This window comes from Lynx canadensis, chromosome D4 (genome assembly GCF_007474595.2).
Source record: "Lynx canadensis isolate LIC74 chromosome D4, mLynCan4.pri.v2, whole genome shotgun sequence".
Classification (NCBI taxonomy): domain Eukaryota; kingdom Metazoa; phylum Chordata; class Mammalia; order Carnivora; family Felidae; genus Lynx; species Lynx canadensis.
The window spans coordinates 71778000-71783976 of NC_044315.2; the positions used below are offsets into that span (position 1 = coordinate 71778000).

The following is a 5977-nucleotide window of genomic DNA, read 5'->3' on the forward strand; positions in this document are numbered from 1 at the left end:
CTCCAAGTAAAGAGATACAGATATAACTCATTACTGAAATAGTTCTTAGATAATATTTCATACTTTGGGTGTATGATACTTTATTCCTCAATGTTGAGATTTTTTTTTTGAGATGGTTTCTAATCTTGCTTTGCTTTGTCACTATCAACAGTGTTGCAATAAATGCCTATCTAGGAAGAGCTTTATAATGATTTTATTCTTATAGGCTGGTTTCCCAAAACTGAGACTGTTAGGTCAAAGAATATGTGTTTTTAAATTTTTTAAAAATGTTTTTATTTATTTTTGAGAGAGAGAGCACAAGCAGAGGAGGGTCAGAGAGAGAGGGAGACAGAATCTGAAGCAGGCTCCAGGCTCTGAGCTGTCAGCACACAGCCAGACGCGGGGCTCGAACTCATGAACCATGAGATCATGACCTGAGGTGAAGTCAGAAGCTCAACCAACTGAGCCACCCAGGCACTCCAAAGAATATGTGTTTTTAATATATTGAGTTGAATCACATGAAACTATTGATACTCAACCACTGTGACCTAAAGAAATCACAATTTCAAAAGGTTAAGCCTAATAACCTTGCTTTCCAAAAATAAATAGCAATTTCCATTCCTCTCTTAAAAAAAAATGTTTATTTATTTATTTTTGAGAGAGCATGTGCGCATGAGCTTGGGGGAGGGGCAGAGAGCCAGGAGAGAGAAAATCCCAAGCAGGCCCCATGCCCTCAGTGCAGAGCCCAACTCGGGCTGATCTGCATGACTGTGAGATCATGAGACTTTGATCTCATGACTGTGAGATCATGACCTCAGCCAAAATCAAGAGTCGCCACCGAGATGCCCCAGCAATTTACATTCCTACCATCAATGTATGTGAGCTTCTGTTACCTAAAGCCAATAATCAGGACTGGTGTTATTGTTGTATTCACTTTTTGCCAAACTGATCAGTGCAAATGAATTTATGCCCACAAATGGCTGAGATCTGATTTTATTCACCTTTGTACCCTTGTACCTACCTGTAGTATCATTTAGAATATTTTTTCTTCCAAGTTACAGAGGACTCACATTGGCTTAAAAAATATGGCTCATGCGACTGAAAAGTGCAGAAGTAGAATGGGCTTCAGGGTTGGTCTGAATCAAGACCTGGCATATTTCATCCTTACCTACAGCTTTATGTGGCATCAGCATAATCCTAAAGCTTGCTTCCCTTATGGTAACAGAATGGCTGCAGCAGCTCCACTAACCTAAAGGAAAGAAAAATACCATGTCACAAAATTCCTAGCCAGAGTCCTCTACCTCTCATTGACTGAAATGTCTCTAAACCAATCTCTGGCCAATTAAAGACTGAAAAGCTTGGGCCTGGGTTAACCTAAACCTATCATATGTCATCAGGGATAGGATTCCTCTTTTCCTTTTGCCAGGCTTTCAATTAACAAGGCACTGAAAGATTCAGAACTCCAAGAGAAAGACTTCTCAGTTTTCAACATAAAATGGCATTAAGTAATAATCAGACGTTAGCGGTACAGTATTGTCAGTTTTGTAGGAAACCTTGTTTGTTGGCTTCGAAGGCTTTCAACAGAAGAATTGAAAGAAATCTGGGTGTCTCTGAGAAAGTATGTTGGATTTCTAGAACTGCCATAACAAAATACCATAGGTTGGGTGGCTCAAACAACAGAAATTTAGTTTTTCATGGTTATGGAGGCTGAAAGTCCAAGATCAAAGTGTTGGCAAGTTTGGTTTCTCCTGAGCCCATGCTTCGTGGCTTGCTGATGGCCACCTTCTTTCTGTGTCCTCACATAGTTTTTCTCTGTGTACACACATCCCTGCTGTGTCTCTCTTCTTTAAGAACACAGGTCATATTGGAGTAGAGCCCCACCTAAGAGTCTCAGTTGAATTTACTCATCTCTTTGAAGGTCCTGTCTCCAAATACAATCATGTAGATTAAAGCTCACTCATTTATGACTTCATTGAACTTGAATTAACTCTTTAAAGTTTCTATCTCCAAATACGATTTATTCTCAGGTACTGGGGTTGGGCTTCAATATATGAATTTTGGGGGAACACAGTTCAGCTCATAACAAAATGTATGTATGAAAAGTAGATGGATGCACACTGTGAGGTATAATGCAGCAATCAGAAGCACTGGGTTAGATGTACATAAAGCAACTTGGATGGATCCTAAAAACCCAATGCTGCCTAAGAAAAGAACATCATATGCCCCAACATAGTGGGGCATATAACTCAATATCTTTTCTACAAATTAAAAGTATATGCCCAGGGGGGTGCTTGGTTGGCTCAGTCTATGGAACATGCAACTCTCGATCTTGGGGTTATGAATTTGAGTCCCACATTGAGTGTGGAGATTACTTAAAAACAAAATCTTAAAAAAATAAAAAAATAAATACAAGTATAACCTCCAATATGCATTATGCAAGAACATTTACAAAAAAAGACAACTATACATTAAACACACCACTCTAATTGTCTATAGTAGGAGGAGAAGAGTAGAGGACGGGTCTTTTTTAAGTACATAAATTAATGAGAGAGAGAGAATTTTGGACAGACCAGTGATGATGATACACCGTAAATTATGATGAGCATGAAGAACTCAACCCTCTAGCCCTGAGGTCCAAAATCAAATATGAACAGTGAAGAAATTAGGATACCTCTCTTCTTAGCAGGGTGACAGAAAGCTTTTGCCACAGTCCAGCTCCACAGACACAAGACAACCTATGTCCCTCTTTTTCCTCTAAAATATTTGGCCCATGTGGTGACATCCAATTGCAACATATCCTTTCTGATTTGGGATGCAGAGAGTTTATGGTTTTCTCTATTATCCAACGGAAACATTGCAAAGTAACCAAAGTGGCAAGCATGTACAATTAATGGCAAAGAGCCAGATATAAACACTTAGAAAAATATTTCATGCTTGGTATTGCCTGTCCAATATCCACTTACCCCTCATTTTTCCTACAAACATATCCTAATTTTGTTCAGGGTAGCAGTGTGCCCAGTTAAAGAACTCTGCTTTCCAGATTCCCCTGCAGCTGGGGTTTTGACACAGTTCTAGACAGTAAGATAGAAACAGAACTCTAATACCTAATGGGTAGGGCTTTTAGGAAAGTTATTGTTTTCCTGATTAAGATGAAAAGGGACAAACTTAATAGACATGATTTTTTTTTTAAGTAAGCTCTAAGCCCAATGTGGGGCTTGAACTCACAACCCTGAGATCACGAGTCACATGCTCTACCAGCTGAGCCAGCCAGGTGCCCCCAGATATGCATCTTTTGTCCTTGGTCTTTCTTCCTGCTTGGGATGTGGAGATACTGCCCAGTGGTACAACAAACATTTTGTGACTATGGAAGAAAGACTTTCACTACAGACAGCAGTAGAAGAAGAGAAAAGGTGTCTGTTTTCCTGAGCAGTTGCAGAAGCTCTGGACTTTCTACTTTGGACTCCTTGTTATATGAAAAAAATAAATAAATAAAAAGGTTTTCAAGCATTGTGATTTTGGTTTCTGGAACCACTGAATGCAGCCCTACATCTGGGGAATGGAACAAGATAAGCCTGTACCACCATGCTGCTGTTGTGAGAATTTATCAAGGCTATCTTTCTTCTAGATAAAGAGAGGACAATCATGACTATTGGTCAAGAAGCCCTTTCTGCCTGTGGGGTGAGAATTTCCAAAGCTTATCCGGCATGCATGGACTAGATTTTGGGGAAATATCTGCAGTGCTCACTACATTATTAAACAAGATTGTTGAAAAGGTTGTGACATGGGATATAAAGTACCGGCAAGTGGCAAGCCTCCAAAACATCTTCATTTCCCTCCCTCTTCTCTATCTTGTTTTTTTTTAAGCCATTAACAAATACTTATTGACACCTTTTAGAATGGATAAAATAAAAGACAAGGAAAAAAAAAAAACAAGAAACAACAAGTGTTGATGAGGACATGGAGAAAAAGGAACCCTCATGCACTGTTGGTAAGAATGTAAACTGGTGCAGCCACTGTGGAAAACAGTATGGAGGTTCCTCAAAAAATTAAAAATAGCAATATTATATGATCCAATGATTCCACTATTGGGCATTAATGAAAATAAAAACACAAACTTGAAAGGACAGATGCACCCCTACATTACTGCAGCATTATTTATAACCAAGACATAAAAGCAACCTAAGTGTACATCAATAGATGAATGTACAAGGAAAACAGCACACATGCGCACGCACACACACACACACACACACACACCAGAATATTACACAGCCATAAAAAAGGGATGTGATTGTGTCATTTGAGACAGCAAGGATAGACCTAGAGGGTATTATGCTAAGTGAAATAAGTCAGACCGAGAAAGACAAATACCATATGATTCCTTCCACTCACAAATGGAATCTAAAAAAATTGAATAGGGGCGCCTGGGTGGCGCAGTCGGTTAAGCGTCCGACTTCAGCCAGGTCACGATCTCGCGGTCTGGGAGTTCGAGCCCCGCGTCAGGCTCTGGGCTGATGGCTCAGAGCCTGGAGCCTGTTTCCGATTCTGTGTCTCCCTCTCTCTCTGCCCCTCCCCCGTTCATGCTCTGTCTCTCTCTGTCCCAAAAATAAATAAACGTTGAAAAAAAATTGAATAAACAAACAAAAAGCAGAATCAGAACTATAAATACAGAGAACAAATCAATGGTTGCTAGAAGGGAGGGAGGCGAGGATTGGGCAAAATGGGTGAAGGAGAGTGGGAGATATAAGCCTCCAGTTATGGAATGAATAAGTCATGGGAATAAAAAGCACAGCATAAGGAATAGAGTCAATCATATTGTAATAGTGATGTAATGGGACAGAGGTAGCTATACCTGTAGTGAACACAGCATAATGTATAAGTGTGTCAAATCACTAAGTTGTACACATGAAACCAATGTAACACAGTATGTCAACTATACTCAAATTAAAAAAAAAATTACTTCTTGAGTACCTATTGTGAACAAAGCATGTTTCAGGTAAGGTACATCAGAGTTCAAAAATGAGAAAGACACTCTCTGATATTGAATATTGGAAAAGCTGATAAAATCACAGGTATGAAAAGTCTTTGTAAAGCAAATAAGAGTTATAGAAAGAAAGTGCCAGGAACAAAGTCTGCCTTGAACACTTACTTTCTTGACATTAAATGGAAGGTATGGATAAGATGTGACCACTCTGGGCCAACCAGAATCTCTTTCTCAGTCAGTCATTGTGGCTCAGGCTTATGAATGAAGTGAGTGTCATGATGATTAAGCTCAATCAAGGCTGTTACATCATCACACAGAGTTAGTTAGAATATGTCTTAAAGGATTAAGGAAGATTTTCCCTTACTTTGCTTTAGGACAAAATCTTACTCAATTCAGTGCTCTGAAGTTAGGTTTCAAAGAGCTCTGATCTAGCGAGCTGAGGGAACACTCCACTTAAAACAATACAATCACACAAATAATAAGAGTATGTATCTGGGCAAATAATTCAGATAATACAGATGTGTAGAGCATAAAAAGCAAAAGTCGTTATCTGTTTCGTGGAAATTACTTGATGGCTTTCTATGGCAATGCACTTTAAAAACAGACAGACCTGTCTTCCCTTTCTTTTCTACAACTTCCATTGCATTGGCCCAGTGAGATAAGGTTTGTGAAATTATTAGAAAACTGGATAGTAATATTAGTCTCATAAGTGAAAGAATCCCTTAATAAACATTAGACACTATGTTTGGAGAGATAACAATTATGCCTCATCCCACACAGAACTATGACGTGTGGCTGGTGCAGCACCAACTAGGAGCCTTTGGTATCTAGTATTTCTTTCTTCTTTTTAAATTAAAAAAAAATTATTTCAGAGAAAGAGATAGATTGAGAGCACAAGAGGAGGAGAGGGGCAGAGAGACAAAGAATCTTAAGCAGACTCCACACTCAGTGGGGAGCCCAACGTGGGGTTCAATCACACAACCCTGGGATCTTTTTTTTTTAATATAATTTATT

The 5977-nt window shown here is 39.1% G+C and overlaps 1 non-coding gene across 1 annotated transcript; it reads right to left on the reverse strand.

Annotated features, from left to right (window-relative positions):
* Positions 1-3179: 3179 nt before the first annotated feature.
* TRNAT-CGU lies at positions 3180-3252 on the reverse strand. Its single transcript has one exon. It is a non-coding gene; the product is annotated as a tRNA-Thr (tRNA).
* Positions 3253-5977: the final 2725 nt, after the last annotated feature.